A 20,304-nucleotide genomic window follows, 5' to 3' on the forward strand; every position below is an offset into this window, starting at 1 on the left:
ATTCACTCATCATTGAGCTGTTTCCTTTTTTTAAGAAGGGATTATAATATCTGCCTCAGCAGATTCCTGTGAGGATTATGCAAGGAACCAATAGGGCTGATAGTGAGCTGGCAGACAGAGATGATAATTTACTGCTTGATAAATAGCTGCTGCTCAGGGTCCCCTGAATGTCCCTCCCATTCGGCACCTCTACGATACAGCAAGCTGAAGAGTTAACATCTGGTCTATAGAAGGTCTCCTGCTTGGTGTCCATATTAAACATATTAATGGGTGTGAGTGAATGCTTGGAAACGTCCAGTGCCGGTGAACCCCTGGATCCACACCTCTAATTCAGACCCGTCTCCTGATCACGGCTCTTCAGCCCTGCTTCCTGGGCCTCCACCTAGATGCCTCATGTGCCTGGCATGTTCTCCACTCCTTGCTGAGCAGAGTCCTGTGAAATCCTTCCTAGGAGTTGGCTCCACCTCTGCCCAGCTGCTCCGGGAGCTCGCATAAACAGTCTGGCCCTGTCTGCAGTTCTGTTTCCTTTACATGCTCAGAATATCCCTCCTTCTCATCCCACCCACCCTGAGCCCTCGTCATCCCTCTGCTAAATCAGAACAACCTCCTCACAGGGTTGTGGGCTCCCGCCCTCCACCCCTCCATTTCGTTCTCACATGTGGGCAGAGTCACCTTCCAAAAGCAGAGTCTGGTTGGTTAAGATCAGATGTCCAGCACCACCGACGTCTCTCAGTGATGTTACAGGCTGGCTTCTTGGGGAGAGATTCTGAGCTGAGCTGCTGGAAGAAGGAAGATGGAGAATTGATTTCAAGATCATACCTGTATGGAACTGATTGAAGCAGGATGAGCAAAGGAAAAAGTTGGGCTGTGATTAGACCCCATAAATGTCTACTTCTGGGGGTGCTCTAGAGCTGGGGTGACAGTTTAGTTGACCCAAATCGGGATAAGAGGTTTGGGCCTTTGAAAGTGCAAAAAGAACCAGTCTCTGAACACAGGCTGATCCTCAGAAAGATGGGATAGTGTATGAGGAACGTCTTTTCAGCCTAAGGTAATGGCAGGATGGGGGTGTCAGCTTCTGTCAGCCATGAAAGGGAGGAATGCTCCAGTCCGAGCTGGGGGTCACTGGCGTCTGGGCAGCGTACCACAGTGCCCGCTGCAAAGGTGCTGTGGTCAAGCAGATCCTCAAGTATATTTGTTGCATAATGAAAGGAATCCCTCTCCATTGCCTTCTAGATAAACTTTGAATGTCTTTAGCACACCATGCAATTCATGGTCTGCCCTATACCTCCTCTCCAGTCTGTTATCATCTCTCACCCTCCCCTCTTGCTCCCAACTTTCTAACCATATTGTGCTTCTTGCAGTTTCCCAAGCTCAACATGCTATTTCACACCGCTCTGCTTTTGCGAATGTTATTTCATCTGCCTGGAATGCCTTTAAATGGAAAAAGGAATCCTATTCTCTTCTTCCAGCCAATTCCTACTCCTCCAGCAAAACTCTGGCTAAATTCTGCCTCCTCTGGGAAACCTTTGATTAATTCCTCCAACGCTGGGGTTCCCACCAGGTCCGGAGTACAGCCATTGGGTGCTGCTCTGCATGAAATCTTCATCCAGGCTCATTTCCACAGGACTTGGCACCAGCAGAGCCTCAGTAAGTCAGGGAACATTTGTGGGATGGGAATAGGAGAGCCTCAGGAATGGCAGCCAGAGAGAGGAAATAGCAAGTGGAAGTCTGGAAGAGGGACAGTACCTGCGATTAGGGAGAGGCCATACTTTCTGAGTGCTTACTCTGTACCAGGCCCAGTGCCAAGGTCTTTACAGACATACTTCCCTTTAATTCTTAGTTTATCCCTATTTTGTATCTTATAAATAGTACTTACATTACTATCCTCTATAGTAGTTGCTATGATTATCACTATTTTACAGCTATGGAAAGTGAAGTTCAGAGAAGTTGAGAACTCTGGCCAAGGTCAGACAAATAGTTAATGATCTGTCTGACCCAAGGCCACGATTCACCTCGTCAGTCAGCAGCTGGCCACTCTGAGCTCATCCCTCCCACCCCTCCCATTCCATCACTGTCTGCGGGAACTGCTCTCCTAAATGAAAGGACTTCCTCTGAGAAGATGTAGGGTGGGCCCAGCTGCAGCTCCAGAGACTTGGGAGGGGCCCTGGAGGGGGTAGGGAGGACATTCAGAATCAATCTGCCCTTTTAGATCAGACCAAGACAGCATTTGATTCAGCTGCAGTTGTGCTGCTTCGGGAGCCTGCCCCTCCACCAAAGTCAGCGGGAATCTGAAGGCCTTAAGGCAAAGAGCCCCCCTCTGGGGTCACACTGCCTGCCGTTTGTCGGGCCTATTGCCTGGACTCTGGATTCCCAGACCAGGACACTGCCCATTGCCAGGCTACTGCAGCAAAGACCACCTTTAAGAGGGGAATTGAGGGTGCAGAAAAGAGTCCCTCCTCACCCATGTAAGAGCCCACCTCCCAAGGCTGCGGGTGCTGCCTGGACTCCTTCAGGGTGATGAGACTTCTGACTACTGACTCAGTCCCCGTCTTCACACCAGCAGAGAGCCTCCTGCCTGGTTCGCTTTAGGAACTGCACAAACACCCAGGAGCTAGTTCTGAGGAGGCTCTGGGAGGGAGCAGACCCTCAATCTCGGCCATGGCAGGAACAGAGAGATGGGCCAATGAAAAGTTTTTAACCAGACTAGTTGGGCTCCAAGTATACTTGGTACAGGGCAACCCCGATATGAACAAGACGGCCTTTTCCCCTACCATACTGACCATGCAAACTGTAAGCAAATATCTGATTGCCCCAGGCCTCAGTTATCTCATCTACACAATGGAAATAAGTGTTCAAGCTCCAATGCCATGTCCCGCAACTGCCCGCCTACCAGGCCTGCTGCCTGCTGCCCACCCTGACCCTAGACACTACTCCTTCCCCTGAGCCATGTCACAAACTGGGACACCCAAACTGCAGGAGACCCTGTGAGGCTCCTGGGTAGAATCACTCGATAGCAGTAATGGGGACAGGAGCAGCGCACCAGCCTCGGTTTCTACTTATAATGGAGACATGGAAAGTATCTTGTTGGCTGCCCTGCACAAATCTGGGCAGAGCAGCTCCAGGAGCTCTCATTGTGACAGCCCGCCCAGATCACAGACCCCCACCAAACACACACAGAGCTTCTGAAACAGATACACATAGTGTTGGAGGGGCAAAGCAGCTCTAGGCGGAGAAAGATTATTTTGAGAGAGGGAAAGAAGTCGAAAGCATCTTGAAGAATAACTCAGAGTGGATCTGGGATTGGTCAAGTTGGCCAGAAAATATCCCTCCAAGAAACTCCTCTTCAAATGCCTCAATTGTACGCCCATTCCTAGCAGGAAAAAAGCATGAGTGTTGCAAAGAAAGGAGGCTTTTTCTCAGCCTAATTTCTAGAAGTTTTTTTTCTGTCTCTGCTGCTTTCTTGTCTGCTGGCCATTGGTCAGGGGGAGGCATCTGACACCCTCCACCAGCACCTTTGGAAAAGAAGTGGAATCAGCTTTCCTCATGAAGTGGGAATTTATCTCAGAATTTGCAACACAGTTCACTGAAGAGCTGGCTTGGCCCCTGGGTGGCTGCACTGCTTGTGTTTATCTGTTCTGTAAACACTGTGCTTCTCATTAGTAAAACAAAAGAATAGATGTGAAAACCAAGTCAAACACACAGATGGGGAGACTGAAGCCCAAAAAAAAGAGAAAGACTTGCCCAACGTGAGCCAGGGCCAAATCCAGGATGAGGAGCAGGGTCTGGCTCTGCAGAGAGAGGCCCGATACTGTTATGCCCATTTTACAAAGGAGGGTGGAGGCCCAGAAAAAGGCAGAACGTGGCAGATGAACCCAAGTGTCTGTGACAGATCAGAATCCGTCTCCCTGGGATCAAGTTTCCCCATGGCTCCCCTGTGGCTACCTATGCTGGAAGGTTTCTGGTTGAAGGACTAAGAGACAGAATCCTGATCCCTGTCCCTAGTGAGGGTGAATGAGTCACACTTCCTGGGGCCATCAGCTGTGTCTCCTGACTGGAAAAACCACCACATGTCCCCTGCCCCTGCTCTACGCCACCACACCAGAATTCTGGGAGGGGAGGCCTGCAAGGCTCTCATTTCCCACCCACTGTGAGTCTGAGGAGAAACGGGGCACAGAGAGAGGAGTGGCAGCTCCTACACCCCAAGTCACCCTGGCCAGGCCACATGGGCCTTGACCCCAAGCCCTCGCCACTCTCCCCCAGGAGTCAGGAAGAGAGAGGCAGAGACAAAGGGGAGATTGTGCTAACCTGGGAAGGCCAGGCAGTAGGGGAGCAACAACTGCAGCTCTAGATTCGCTCGTCCTTCTGTCCTTCCGTGGTGCAGATGTCAGACCTCCCCTCAGATGCTGCTTCCAGCACCCACGGCCCCTGCCCTTGCCTCCACAGCCTCAGAGGCCCCTGACTCAACTTGATCTCTCAGGCCTTCCTACCTTTGCAAGTGCTATTCTCTGCTTGGAATTCTGCGTCCTCCTTTTTGCCCCCAACTCTTACTCATCTTTAACTTCTTCAGCTGACGGTTCCCTGAAAGGCTTCACAGGCCTTTCCACCCAACTCTGCCTGCTCCCCAAGGAAATCAGACACCACTTGCTCTGGCTTCCCCCAGGCCAGGTGCCTCTCTCTTACCCTCAATACTGGGCAGGTCATACCATGATGACTCTGTATCTGCATCTGCCTCCCCCAATAGTCTGACAGCCTCTAGAAAACAGGGATAGGCTCTGACTTAATTCAACATCCCCAAGTGCAGAAAGGGCTGAACCCAAAGAATATACTCATTTATTCATCTATTCCACAAATAATGACTGAACACCAACTACGTGCAGGTCCTATTCTCTCTCCCAAGAGAGACGGCACAGAACAACACAGATAAAATCCCTGCCATGTGACCATTAGACTATGGCGGTGAGAGGGGGTGGATGATAGAGAAAATATAATAGTCCAGATAAATGTGGATGATGATAGATGCTATGAAGAAAGTGAAACAGTGTTTACTGAACCCAAAAATGCAGACAGGCAGACAGGGGATCAGACAGGTACGGTAGAGGGGGAGGTAAATTCCACAGCCACCCACTCTCAGGTCACTCCATTATATTCCCTGCCAGGCTTTGGGGGAAGGAGGCACGTGGGCAGGAATCCTTGGGGCCCCTGGAAGTGCCAGACTCTCTCCCACCCACAGACACACTTCCTGACTCTCCAGGAATCCCATTCAGCGACAGTTACTGAGCAGTTAGTTATGAAACAGCCACAATAGCTGCCATTAATGCTGGCCTTGAGAGTTCCATGGGCAGAGGTGGCCCCCAACTTTCACATAGTCTCTCTATAGTCTGTTGAGGAGGGGGGCTTGCCCAGGGTCACAAAGTCGTCCTTGGCCCAGCCTGGGACTTGAGCCCAGATCTGGTGATTCCTGGGTCCACCAAACCCCACAGCCTCCCAGAGCCTTGGAGAGCAAACAAGTGGTCCCGGTGATGGAAAGAGCTGGATCCTGAATTTGGGTACCGATGTCTTAACCCAGCACAGTGTTGCTGAATTAGGAGGCGTCCCTTCACCCCTCTGGGTCTCAGTTTCTCTGTCTCAAGACATTAGCCAGCCCATCTGAAAGGGCTTCTGTGAACCTCAGTTAAGATACAGAGCACAGGGCCTCCCCTGGTGGCTCAGGCGGTTGAGCGCAGTGCTGTGAAGCTGTCCGCAGCCTCTGCGGCGCTGGTTCGATACCATCCGGCCAGCAAGGGTCCCACATGGAGTGGCAGACCTCTCCTTTCACGCTCGCTGCTCCCCTCAGCAGTGAATTTCTAGTCTGCCTGTTCTGTTCCCCGCTCTGTCTCTGGTGAATCCTCTCACGCTCCCGGCATCTGGCCCGTACCCCGGTTCTTATATAAATAAATAAATAAATGAATCTTTAAAAAAAAAGATACAGAGCACAGCTGTTGGTGGGACCGTAGTCTAGTCCAGCCCCCATGGAAATCAGGATGGAGGTTTCTTGAAACATTAAAACTAGATCTACAATATGATCTGGCAATTCCATTTCTAGGTATCTACCCAAAGAACGCAAAAACACACTAATTCAAAGGTGTGCATGCCCTCCTATGTTCACTGCAGTGCTGTTTACAACGGCCAAGTGATGGAAACCACCTCGGTCCCCAGCGACAAATGAGTGAATGAAGCTGTGGTATAGATGTACAATGGAATACTATTCAGTTATATTTAAAAAAAAGAAAAGATGAAATCTTACTATTTGCAACAATAAGAATGAAACTGAAGGGGATTTTGCTATAAACATATAATGTATATAAATCAGGAGAAGGACAAATGGAGGATGATCTCACTCACATGTGGGAAATAAAGAAGCAAAACAAGGAACAGACAAAATTAACCAAAACAAACCCTAGAAAATCTGACTGTGGAACAAAGTGGGGGAGGGGACATAAGGGGTTGTGGTGGAAGATTATGGGTGCGTTGTTGTGCACATGGTGTGATCACTTACATCTGAAGAGGTGTGACTACCCCCAAATCATAGACAGTGTTGTAAACCAACTTTACCCCAATAAAAAAAACAATGCAAACTTTTATATAAGACACAGTGAACAAGAATTCTGGAAAATGTGGCCACTATATTACCATCAAGACCTCCAAGCCACCCTCCTTACCCCTCCAACCCTACCCTGGTATCAGGGCCTAAGCAAGCTGGTTAACTACTCCTGGGAGGTTAGCTGCTAAGCATGCGCAGAGGCAAAAGCCTCTGTGAACCCTGATCACCTCACATCCTGCCAGACAGAAAGCCAGTGTCAAAAGCCAGGAGGGGGTTGAGGGCAGAGCTGCTTGTCTGGGGAAAGATGAATGACTGGTCAAGGGTCAGGTGTCCTGTCGGTTCATGCTGAGGCCAATATGATTCACTACCATATCCACTCCCCTCCCTTGACGGAGCCAACTGTTGCTTTCATGTTTGGAGGGGAGGCGAAGCTGGCATTTGCTCTGGGCCTACTGTATGCTATTGCTTTTTCAAGCATTATCTCATTTTAACCACTACTGAAGCACAGAAAAGGTAACTATTCTATGTTGCATATTCATTTGCTGGGGCCGCCATAACAACGTACCACAAATTGGGTGGCTCAAATTGTAAAAGTTTTCTTTCTCACGGTCCTAGAGACTGGAAATATGAGATCAAGGTGTCAGCAGGGCTGTTTTCTTCTGAGGTCTCTCTGCTTGGCTTGCAGATGGCTGTCTTCTTGTTCATGTGACGCTCTTCCTCAACCCACGTCAGTACCAAGTCTCCTCTTCTTATAAGGACACCTCATGTTGGAATTAGTCCCACCCTATGGCCTCATTTTAACTTAATTAATTAATTTTAATTTCATTAATAAAGACCCTATCTTCCAAAACAGTTCACACTAAGGTACTGGGGGTAAGGACATGACCATGTGGATTTTAGAGCCAGTCAATTCAGTCTGTTAAAATGAGTAAGGAACAGAACCAGACTTTGAATTTGGGGCTTTCTGGCTCAAAAATCTACCTTTATTCTATCATACCACATTATCCTTCTCCCTCTCCCTTGAACCCAAACATTTCTCATTCACTTGCAACAGGGGAGCAAACATGTTCTGAGTGTCTGTTACCTACCAGGTGCCTTGTACCCATTATTCCATTCAGGACAGCAGCCCTGTGAGGTGGGGACCTAGAAGAAACTGAAGTTGGGAGGAGAGAAGTGTGCACACAGAAAGTTAGTGGCCAAGGCAGGGTATGAACTCGTGTCTGGTCTACACTCACTGCACTGCTTCTTCTGGGGCAATATTCACATGACCTGACTGTCGTATGGCCACAGAGCATCACAGCAATATGGTCTGATAGATGCTGACGAGTATGGTCAGAACACCAGCCCTGTTGTCCACCAGCAGAGGTTCCTGTTGGGTTAGGACAATTGCTAGAGAGCCAGAATCAGCTAGTGGGGCAGCCATGAACTCCTTCTAACTTAAAAGGTGCTTGGGCCTCCCTGGTGGCACAGGGGTTAAGCACAGCACTGTGAAGCTATCCACAGCCTCTGCAGCATGAGTTTGATCTCAAGCTGGCCTTGGAGCTACCCACATGGCGCAGCAGACCTCTCCTGTCTTGCTTGCTGCTCCCCTCAGCAGTGTATTTCAGCCAGTCCACCTGTCCTGCTCCCCACTCTGTCTCTCGTGGGTCCTCTTACCCCCCACACCTCTGGCCTATATCCCAGTTCTTGTATACATAAATAAATCATTCTTTAAAAAATAAAAAAGAAGGTACTTGGTAGGGAGTCTCATTCTTTGAAAAAAAGAAGATGCACCAAGGAGTTATAACGCAGAACAGAGTGTGGGAGGCTGGAGCGTCATGAGAAAGCACACTGACCAAGCCCTTACTGTAGAGACAGGGAGGCTGATGCTCAGGGCAAAGATCTGTGAGCAGGGCCAGAGCCAAGGGTGGAACCCTAGGCTCTGGCCCCCATGATCACATCTGCCCAAGTGTTCTGACCCCGTTGGAACCAGTTTTCCATGGCACACCCCACCAGGCCACTTGGTCTGCCTGTTTCCCCCTGGAGATGAGACGCCCAGAGCAGGTACCAGAGTTCCCTGGAGTGCTCTAATCTCCCTGACCTTTGCTAGACTGAGTGAGGCTGGCAGCCCTCCCTGGAGGAAATGCCTCCTCCATCCACCTATCCATGTTCAGGCCAACTGATTGTGCTGCTGACCGCAGGGCCCGGCTGGCAGGCCCACGAGAAAGAGGGCAGGACCCTCGCAGCATAATTGAAACTCCCTGCACTTAAAGTCTCCCCTTTTAAGGGAAACATGTACACACAATGGAATATTATTCAGCAATCAAAAAAGATAAACTCATGCCATTCTCAGCAACATGTATGGAGCTGGAAGGAATTATGCTCAGTGAAATAAGCCAGAAGGAAAAAGAAAAACATCAGATGGTCTTACTTATAGCAGGAATATAGGGGAACCAAATAAGACATCAGTGTAAAAAAAATAACAGTACAAAACACAACAAAGCAAAAACAGCCAATTATAAACCAGAGACATCCTGCAGGGGAGGAGGAGGGAGAGGGATCAGAGGGAGGGAGGGAGGAGCACAGGGGACAGAGGTGATGGTGCACGGGTGCCTTGGGGAAGGAAACTCTATGGGGACTGCACCTGAGGGGGTGGGGGGAAGCAAATATTGTCTAAAAAAATGTAAAAAATGATAAATGTTAAAATAAAAAAAAAAAAAAGAAACCAGAGAGGCTGGATTCAGGTCTTAGTTCCTCCATGAATTAAATTATTTAACATCTTTATGCCTCAGTTTCCATTTATGAGAAGTAGGAATAATAATGTTGCCTTCCAGGCAGAACTGTGAGGAACAAATGAGTTAAGACAAGAGTTGTATCTTGCCCTTTGTAAGTGCCAGCTAAGTTGTTGGCTTTAAGTTTCATTTGTTGGGGCCACTGTCACAGGTGCCCAATGCACAGAGACTGTCTTCCAGCCCCAACTCTGCCTCTTTCTCATTGTGGACCCTGGACAACTACTTGTTATTTCTGAGCACCGGTCTGTAAAATGAGGGCATGCAGCCTCCTCCTGAGGTCACTGTAAGTCTCAAAGGTGGCCACAGCTTGAGGGTTGGGGAGCACTCTAGAAATGTCCAAGTCTGTGGCCACCACCAGAAATTAAAATGAAAGCATGTGGACAGACTAGTGTCCTGTCTCCTTTTTGGTTCTGTCCTGCAGCACCAAATAGTAGGGCTCAGGGCTGGCTGGGGCAGGAAGGTTCACTGACCCCAGATAATTGCTATGACCAAGAGAGCCCTCCTTTGCGTCATTGTTATTGGATTGTCTATTCTGATAGCACAAAAACCCGAAGCTGATGAACTCTCTTCACTTGCCCGAGTTCCTGAGTCCTGCCCTGAGCTGGCCTTGGGCACACAGCCTTATGTAACTGTACCCTGGTTCCTGCCCTGCTCTTCTACCTGCCTTCTCTTTCCTTCATCTTTCATCCTCTACTCCTCCTCGCCAAACTCAGACCAGCTGACTTTTTCCCCTTAAGCCCTAGCTTTGAAGACTTTTGACCTTCCCTATTCCTAGGCCTGTACCTAGAGACACTCAGGATTTCAGTCTTCGGGCCAAAGGGGGGCAGTTACTATGAAGAGTGGAAACAGCTGGAACAAAGACTTAGGATAGAAGGTACTCGAGGGTTTGGCCTGAGGCCTAGCATATTGACCATTGGCTACGCTGGGGTGGGCAGGTGTGTGGTAGGAAATGAGACTGGACACACAGGCGGGACCTCACCTCCTGGTTCCTCAAGTGCATTGAGAACTTGAGACTGGCAGAGACAGGCAAAGCCCCAAAAGTGGGGCCAAAGCCCACTTGGGTTGAGGTGGGTCCAGTGTGACCCAGCACAGGGGAGCTGAAGCTGAACCAGTTCTGAGTGAAGTTCTGGGCAGATGTGAATGTAGAGGAGTGTGGTCGAGCCCAGGAGTCTCAGGTACAGCAGCCAGATATTGAAATCTCCCTTTATCCACTCTCAAGCCATACAACTGCTTTCCCTCTGAGCCTCAGTTTCTCCAACTATACAATCAGACTAATAATTGTACCTACTTTGTTGTGAGTGTTCACAACAGCGATGCCAGTGATTACAACACTTGGCACACTTCCTGGCACACAGCAGGAGCCCAGTAAATATTAGTCCTTGCCCCTGCCTGCCACTCCTTACCCTTTGGTCTCAGCCCTGAGGGCAGGTATGTGAACGGAGTCACCCCTGTTATTCAGCAAGTCTTTACTGAAGGCATACATCTAGAAAGTTTATTGTGGTGGATTGTTATTTTTGATAATTAAATAAACACTCACTGAACAATTACTAGCATTACCAGTATTGGGTGATTTTGCATGTGATTCTATTGAATCACTTCCACCACTTGCAGGGTAATAATTTTCTTCATTTTACAGAAAAGAAAATGGAGTCTTGACAGTTCTTAAAGGAAGCAGCAGAGAAAATTCAAGTCCAGGTCTGTGTGGAGTAAGAGCTAGCGCTTCCCCACTTGGCCTAGCTGTTCCCATCATCTGTTTCAGCTCATCATTTTCGCAACAGCCTCCTTGCTTTGCCCACTTCCCAGAGCCTGAGGCTGTGCATAGCCAAGATACGCTGCCTGGTGTTACAAAACAGCTTGGGCCTCAGAACCAGAGACTAGGTTCAAGTCCTGGCTCTTCTACTGGTAAGCTGAGTGACTTCACGTAAGTTGCTTTACATCTCTGAGCCTTGTAAGTAATAAGTGTGTACACTCCACCCAAAGCCTGACCTAAAAGCCTCTTTCTTCTCTTTATCTTACACAGGTGTGTAAGAAATGTTTTGTCCACATGACCTCACTGTGATCAAGTAAGAAAGAATTAACAAGAATAACTAATGTATATACATATATAATAACTAAGAATAATATATATTATATATAATAACTAAGAAATAATTTCTCCTTATCTGGTCTCACAGCATCTGAAGAATGGACCTTGAGCATAATGTCTTCAGAAACTCTAAGTATCATACCTATCATTCCAGACCAATGCAAATGTCTCCAGATAGTCAAGCACTGTAGAGGTTGGGAATGAGAGAAACCTGGCTGGGCGGCCAAAGGAGCAGATTCTAGCATGGCTGTTCCCCACATGCTGTGTGACGTTGGAAAGATTCCTACCCTCTCTGAGTCTCAATTTCCCATTTGTTCAGTTCAGTCTGTCCCGATTAGAGAGAATCCTCCTGAAGGGTGCTTGTCCTCGCCCTCTGGCCCTAATCATTAGCAGAGATGTAGGTCTGACCAGGCTGGGGCAGAGGCTCGTCCTCTGAGCCTCCAGATAAATATGCTTCAGAAAACAATCAGATTGGGTAAACTAACTCAACTAAAGTCTCCCAATCAGAGCCTCATGACAGTAGTTTGGTTACAAAGAGAACCCCCCCACCCCCGCCACCTTTCACAAGCTCTGTATGCCCTCAGTAGGGGCCCATGGTCTCTCTGCCCTCAGTCCCCACACTGGCAGGCCCTGGCCTGAGAAGTCAGAAAAAGAGCTTGGTCAACTTGCTTGAAATCATGGCCGGGATGTGATAGAACTGAAATATTCTCTGGCCCCATGTGTCTACATGCTATGAAGCCAGCCACTATATTTCCATCATCCCAATGTCCTATGACTCTGATTGTAAGTGTATGTTCCAAACATCTGGTTGCTCTTCCTTCCTAATACCATGGTGCTATTATGCTTCTCTCATTAAGTCCATGCTAACATTCATTAAGTCTAAAAGCCCAATCTTCTACAAATCATCATGGAGTACCTACTATGTGCGAGGTCCTGAGCTCAATGCTGGGGACACAGCAACAAGCACAACATGGTCCCCAGACCCACAGAGCTCATAGTTGTAGACAAAAAATATAAGCATAAGTCAATTATGACAGAGCGTGGCGAGCATCGTGACAGAAGCAGCAGGAGTTGCAGGAGCACCAGGCAAGAGAGCGAGACCCATATCAGAGGGAGAAAAGTTCTCCTGAATTGCTGTCTGCTTAGCTGCGACTGGAGGAAGCAAGGGATTTCAGCTAGTGTTCCGGTTAGAGAGAAAATCAGTGGTTGCATCTGTCTGGAACGCAGAGATACAGGCCAGCAGTTGAGTCAGAAAAGGTAGGGTGGGGCCAGCTTGCACAGGGTTCTTCATGGTAAACAATTGTAATTCCATCCTAAAGGCAACAGTTATGGGAAGATTTTAAACCAGGGAGAGACAAGATCAGTAAAGCATTCAAAAGATATCCTCAGACTACTCCAAAGAGCTTGGTCTAGAGGTGATGATATGCAGGCAGGGAGACCTCATGGAGGTCACTTCCATGGTCAAAGCAAGAAATGCAATCACCTGGACTAGGGTCAGGTGTCACAAACAAAGGAGAGGACAGGTTTGAGAATCTCAGGGGCACACAGCCGGTGAGGGCAAGAAAAAGACGTTTGGACAAGTTCCAGGTCCCTGGTTGATACACCTGGGTGTAGGGGGGCCACCTTTCCCCAAGATGAGGACTTGGGTGGGGCAGGTTTGTGGGTGCGAGTTAAACCTTTGATTTAGGCAAGTTGGATGTGAGGCCTAGGGGACTCTCAAGTGGAGGGGATGAGCAGGCAAGTAGCCAGACAGACTGACATGAGAGATGATGGTTGGCGATACAGACACATTCTTTGGCAGCTGGAGGCATGGGCAGGGGCTGGGTGAGAAGCCCAGGAGATGGATGCAGGATGAGAGTAAGGGTACAGAGCAGTCACAGATGGCTTGGGATCAAGCCAGCAAAAGAGATCAAGAAGGAGCAGCTAGTTGTACAGGGAGAAAATGAGGAGGGAAGCGGAGGGGAGAGCTGGCTGTGACAAGTGTCACAGGTGATTGCTGGGGAGAACTGTGGCAGCTTAGCAGTAGCAAGGGTTTTGCAGAGGGTAGGAATGAAGAGGGAGAAAGTGGAAACCATAAATCGAGACTGTCAGTTAAGAAGTTTAATTGATGCAAGGCAAGTTAAGTGCTTGGTATTTTCTCAGTGAATGTTCAGTCAATATTTCTAAGTGGATATTTCAGAGGAAGACTTGAGAGGAGAGAGAGAGAGAGCAGTGCCAGTAGAGCAACGAGACAGGAAGAGATACTCTTTCCTTCTTTTGATCTTTTTGTTTGAACAGAGGAGATAATAAAACAGAGGTTCTCAAACTGCCTGCTATGGAATCTAAAATCAATTTCCAGGGTTGTCACCACCATTGTTATTTCTAATTGAGGAGACCAGGGTAGAAAATAAAAGGTCAGAAAACAAAATAGAAGAATGTATTATCTATATTGTCCTGTCAAGCTTTTGTTTCATGTGTGTGTGTGTGTGTGTCCAGTTGTGATATAATATAATATTCTATGAACTTTCATCAAAATAGTATCTGAAAATCAGTTGCTGTAACTTGTATGTTTGTAGACAGGAGTGATTCTGGCAATTAACTTCTATGGGGATATCATTCTTTACCTCTGTTTGTAATGGCACAGAAAGCAATAAATTGAGTACACTGCCCTTTGCAGATAACATAATCATGCATCCAAGCTTGATAACAAAGTTCCCCAGGGTTCATTTGCCCTCAAGGACCAGTGTCAATGAGACCGCTTTCCCTAGAGCGGGAGCTATAATTATGAGCCAAGGAGACCATGGTCAGGGAGACTGTCACCTGGAAATGTCCCTACAAATATGTAATTAAGAAGCTGCTCTTGCTTATTAACAAATTATTAATATGTTATTAATAAGCTCTTCTTCCCAGGTCAATTGGTGACAAAGCCAGTAGTGGAACCCCAAATCCCCAGTTGGGGACTCTACTGCAGAGTGTGGTGGTAGGACCCCATTTGCTCCACGTTAGGGAGACAGGACCAGGAGGAAATTGTGACTCCTGGAGCCCAGTACCAGCCCTAACATGAGTCAGAGACTCACAGGTAAACATCTGCTGGATGGATGGACAGATTAAACCCAACAAGACAAGTGGATGGAAGGATGCATGAATGAAAAATATGTAGTTACAATAGTGATAGAGAGAGATTAAAAAGGGCTCTTGACTGGGAGTCTAGAAAAGTTTATGTTCGTTAGCTCTGTGACCTTGCACAAGCCACTCTCCCTCTCATAAGGAAAATGAGGACAACAACAGGATATTGTCTGCTATCTGACCCCTGCCAGCCCCCAGCTCCTGTGGCGGCAGGTGTGTTACCTGCCATCGGGTCTTAGTTCCTGAATGCAGGGAGGAGCAGAGGTTCTGGGTTCACTGAAGACTGGAAGCCAAGGTAGAGAAGGGCTTCAGGTGTGGACCCAGTCTCCTGGCAGGAGACCAGTTCTGGCAGCTGCTAGGAAACAATTTGTTCCTGCCCTCTTGCCACTGCCACCACTGCCAATCTGGGAAATTTGGAGGTTGAGACCTTGACAGATTTGACCAAAAGTCTTCTACCATTTTGTAAGCCAAGGTCTCCTGTCCCAAGGGCTGAAGAGCTGAAAGGCTGCGGCTGAAGGAACCTCCTCTCTATTGTGCTCCTTCCCCCACCAAAGGTCAAAGCCAACTTCTTCTCTCTCTCTTTTTTTTTTCTCTGCAAGGAGAAAGAAACTACGTGCCTCCCAAATCCTCCATGCCCCACACAACTGATGAATATTAATGCCCCACACTGTGGTCTGAATGAAATGAGGAATTGATGAATATTAGCTGCCTGAGCTATATGCTCAGGTTTCTGCCTCAGTTTCTCTGTCCAATTTTACAAATGTTTTTCCCATACTGTAGAAGGCCTTAATAAATCACAGTAGTGGTAGCTAATATTCATCAAGTCCTCACTACATTCAGGCACTCTTGTATACATTCTATATGAGCTCATTCACTTAATCCTTACAACAATCTTTGAGGAAGGGACTATTTCCCTCACTTTACAGATAAGAGAAATAGGCAGAGAGAGTAGTTTAAGGTCTATCTACTCTGAGAGTCATACCACAGCAATTTGGCTCAAAAGCCTGCACTTTGCCAAAATGAAAGAATGAATGAATAATCTGGTTCATGATAGAGGTAGTAGCCCCCCTGTGGCGTGGAAGCACAGAGGAAGGGCTTCTTCCTGTGGTGGAGGTAAGGGTTGGGAAGTTCAAGGAAGCTTCCTGGAGGAGGTGGCACTGAGCTGAATGTTAATTGATAACCAAGAGACTGAATAGAGCAGGGGCCATTTTTGTAAGGGAACTACGGAGGGGGTGGGGGAAGACATTGAGATAGGAACGAGCTGCCAGAACCCCAAACTCAAAAGCCGGGAATCTTAGGGCATCAATCTTAGCATCAATCTTAGCAAGAGGCAGGGCTGGTGAAAGGAATGCATAAAGGTAACAACCAAGAGCGTCCCGGCTCAAAGGAAGGGAAATATGGTAAGTGGAAATGTCTTTGTGAAGGAGGCGGCAGAGCTCAGAAGACAGCAAGGACTACACAGTTGGTGGCCTGGCTGAGAAAGTCATTCCAGGCAGGGGAAAAGGCATGAGGTGGAACAGTGGGAGAGAAATATTTAGGGAAGCATTTGATTTGGCAAGAAGAGAGGCATGTTTGTCACCCAGTGACTGCTGAGACAACAGCAAAGCCCAGGCATGGAATTCTGCCCTGTAGAGGAAGCGGCTAGCTTATCTCAAAGAGCCAGTTCTAAGTTCTACCCGTGTGACCTTGGGTGAGTGACTTCTGAGTCCCAGTTTCCACATCTGTAAAATGGAAGTGGTAAGTGACCATCTATGAAGTTGGGTCAGATGCTTAAAATGACTGTGTGTGGGGAAGGGCTTTGTAAGCCCAAAGGTATTCTGCCATGTCCCCTCACCCCCATATGACATCAGAATCACCAGAGGAGCTTATGGAAAAAATACAGCATGCCCCAGGCCAGCCCATATCTGCAGAATCAGAGTGTGCTTAGACAGGCGTTCTTTTTCTACCAATCATTCTTTTCTCTTATTTCTTCACATGGTCCTGGTGCTCTATTAACTTTAGATCTGCCAGCTTTTGATAGCTGGGGAGAAGAAAACAGAGTAAGAAAAATATTTGGGGATACCTGGAAGTTCAAAGAAATACATTGGATTTGGAGAGTTTCTGCTTGGGGTTTGACAACTAGGATAAGGGGAGACAAAGAAAGGCATCTTCACTTTTCTAAAAGGTGAGAAATGAACAAGGCAGCCAAAGGGACTAATGGGCGAATTCTAAGAGGACCTCAACCAAACACCTTCAGTCACACTGAGGCTGGCCAGACAAAGTGGTCAAAAGTACTCAGCTCCCTACAGCTTGCAACACATCTTTATTAATCGATCTGTCCTTCTTATATCCCTGTGAGGCAGGACTTCTCATTTATCCCTATTTTACAGGTAGGGAAACTGAGGCTCAGGAGGAGCAACTGACCTACCCAAAGGCCATGGACAGGCCGAGGTAAAGCAATGATTTGCACTTTCAACTCTCAGCCTCCAGGGTTGCTCCACTCTGCCACATTGTGCAACTAGCAGAAGGCACACAGGTGCTCTATTTATCTAGCTCTGCAGAGAACATGCTGTGTAACCCTGAAAAAGATCTCTTGCCCTCTGGGCCTTACCACTGTCATTGTGGGTGGGGTAGGGATTTAATGATAGAGTGATCTTTTAGCAGTCTGTTTCTAGCGCAGTTCCTGGCCTGGCATATGACAATAGCCAGTACAACCACAAGATTGGTAGAGAGGATGGTGAAAATGAGAATGCATATGTACAAAGGGTATGGCAACATTATAGAAGGAGGGACCAACTTTGCTAGGCAGAAGGTTTGTGGGGGCGTAATTTGACAGAGACTTGAAAAATGCAAAGGCATCACCCTCCTTCTTCTTCCTCCACCTAGTATCCATGGGACTAGAGGAGTAGGGCTTAGGATATGTAATATGAGGTGGCCAGAAATGAGGCTGAAGAGAGGGATTGGGGCTGGGGTAGGGGGGCAGCACATATCCTAGGGGCCTTGAATACTAAGTCAAAGAGTTGGTTTTAAAAAAATTTTTGTTTATATATTTTTTGCATTGTTCTTCCTTTTTGTACTAGTGTTTAGGTTTTGCCATTGAAGGGCTTTAAGGCAGCAAATGTCAAGATGCATTTTGAAGATTTGCAGTTTAGAAAGATCCATTTTGCTGCCCTGTGGACAACAGACGGGAGAGGTGCCTGAAGGCAGAGAGAACTTTGACCTGACGCACAGTGGGTCCAGCTAGCCTGTCCTTATCTACAGCTTCTGTAGGTAATCTCCCAGTTAGGAAGATCAGGGGAAATGGTTAAAATGGAAGTGCTCAGACACTGAGGTCAGCCACTGGCCAAGGTGTGAAGAGCAGTTTCTGATGCTTATGTGAAGTGAGAGGCCCTTTAGAGAATCTGGCCCAGCTGGCTGGGCCCTGCACACAAAAAGAGTAGCAGGAGTTAGCATCCCTGAGTTTCCTGGAAGCTGAGTATTTGTCTGTTTCTCTGATGCTAACTGGGTTTGAGCCTCACACCACAAGCCCATGTCCAGGAGAGGAGGATGAAAGTCCCCAGGACAGGACCAAAGGAGATTCCTTGGAAAGAGAGCCCTCCCCTACAGTAGGGGAGCTGGCTGATAGGATACCTGGGCCAAAGGATCAGAGCTCATTCTTGACTCAGCCTCCCAAGCCTGCTGGTTTTCCAGATTCTAAAGCAAACCCTGTGGGGAGATGTTTCAGAGTGCTAACACAACAACACAATGGTGCTTCCTTGTGGGCCACACTACTACATTACTAAGTTACCTCCTTGACTCCTCACAAAAGCCCTTTTTGCAGTTGTTAGGCAAGTTAGGTAACTGGCCTAACAAAGGTTATCCAGAGCCTGTAAGAGGTGGCAGAATTACCTAGGGAACCTGAACCCAGTACAAGGGAGGGGGGGAGAGGGTTCACCAAGTAAAACAGGGTAGAGGGTTCAGGAAGTAGGAAGACTTAATCTTCTGGAGATCCCCAGGATGCAGAGACACTGATGCAGAGTTGAATCTCAGCAGCCAGTTTATGAAGCCCCACTGTGAAGAGGTGGCAGGAGGCAAAGGAGCCAGCAGCATGATTTCAAAGACTGTTTGAAAGAGCAGGTTGGACTCTGTTGGCCCCTGCTGGTCTCCCAGTTCTGGCAGCTGGGTTTCTAATTGGGGAAGGAGGATGGGCTGAGAAAAAAGAGGGGAGTTCTTCCTGCTCCCCCACTGATAAGATGGATCAGGTCTTCTCCTTGCACCGCCTTAACTGGCAGGGTCCTCAGATCTCAGCCCAGGTGAGTTGTCAGGACCACCCAAGAACTTGGGGGAGTGGGGCTTGGAAGAAGATTCTGTTCTCTAGGCAGCAGATTTGATTTTGCTGCCCCGAGGACCAGAATAGTGACCTCTGCTTCCCCCTCCTTCCCCAGGCAGACAGGCAGGCAGACACACACACACAAGCCCAGGCAACTTTTTTTTTTTAATTAAAATATTTAAAAAGTAATAAGAAGAGACGGAGCAAAAAGACTGGGTGTGCAAGTCTGGGCTACCACAGGGGGAACATTGCCCAATCTCTGTTCCCAGAGGGCCACTTTACAGCAGGAAGAAGTTCCTGGGAGGTCCAGGGTTCAAGATCAAAGTCTCCCTCAAGCAGCTGGCCAAATGCTTCTGAGATTCCCCAGGATTCCCCTCATCCTTCACAATGCCTGGATGTATAGAGGGGGAGTCAAATTCACCCCCCCCCTTCTAGGGAATGCATCCACCAGGCTATTCTCCCTTGCACCCCCATGTTCAAAAGTTTTCTGGATGCTTTCCTGCCCTTTTTACCATAAAGAGGGGTAGGAAAGGCTGGGCTGACTGGGGAGGCACAGACAAGCTGCTGCCTAGTCTCACAGTTTCTTGAAACTGAACCAGAAGTAGATGGTTCTTTCCAGAAAAAGTAAGTCTGATGCCTTCCCCCTCCTCTCCTGCCAGCTCTTCTGCCTGAACCCTCTCTCCTCTCTGCTGCTTCATCTTTCAACCAACCTTTCTCTGATTCAGATCCTTGGTCTTCCTCTTGCTGAGCTCTCTAGACCTTTCCCCGTTTTTTTAAAATGAGGGTAATGAATTCGATAAGAGGGAATAGCGTCTCTCTCTGTGTCACAGACACCCCCCCCCCCCCCAGATGTTCTGGACCGCGAGGCCATCTGCCGAGACTCTCGAGGAGGGGGCGGGGATCTGGGCTCCAGGAAGCTGGAGCGAGACCCACTGAAGAGGGCGTACTTTTGAGACGCTCCCTGGGGCGGGCCGCGAGCGCGCCAGGAAAGGCTGGCGCTTTGGCGACACTCCCTAGGCCGCGGGCCGCCCGCTGCAGCCGCCCCTGGGCGCGGGGTGGGCGGGGAGTGGGGGGGGCGCCCGGCGGCGGGCGGGGGCCGGGGGGCGGGCCGCGCGGCGGTGAGAAAAGCGCCGGCCCGAGGGCCCCGGCCGGGCCGCCTGGGTGGACGCGCAGAGGTGGCTGCGGTGCAGCTTCCAGGTGGGTGCGGGTCCCTCCTCGGGTGGAGCGGGAATCCGTGCTGCGGGCGGGGATCCGGAGCCCCGAACCCCAACATTCTCATCCGGGTGGCGGGCGGCGCTGGACTCCGGGGCGGAGACGGAGCCCCTCAACTTTTCTCGGACCCACGGTGTCCGCCGCGGGCGCCGGATGCCCGGGGCTCGGCCGGCCCGGGGAGCCCGCCCAGGGGAGAGGCGCCCCCAAACAAAGGCTGCGCCGGGGCGGGGGGCGTGGGCCGGGGCCTCCGGGGTCTTTGTGT

At 48.9% G+C, this 20,304-nt stretch overlaps 1 pseudogene across 1 annotated transcript; it reads left to right on the forward strand.

The window, feature by feature from the left end:
• Positions 1 to 2,946: 2,946 nt before the first annotated feature.
• Positions 2,947 to 19,783, forward strand: LOC311181713 (BCL2/adenovirus E1B 19 kDa protein-interacting protein 3-like; annotated as a pseudogene). Its single transcript has 2 exons — positions 2,947 to 3,477; positions 19,680 to 19,783. The product of its transcript is annotated as a BCL2/adenovirus E1B 19 kDa protein-interacting protein 3-like (transcript).
• Positions 19,784 to 20,304: the final 521 nt, after the last annotated feature.

Source organism: Talpa europaea (assembly GCF_964194135.1).
Source record: "Talpa europaea genome assembly, chromosome: 1".
Lineage (NCBI taxonomy): Eukaryota > Metazoa > Chordata > Mammalia > Eulipotyphla > Talpidae > Talpa > Talpa europaea.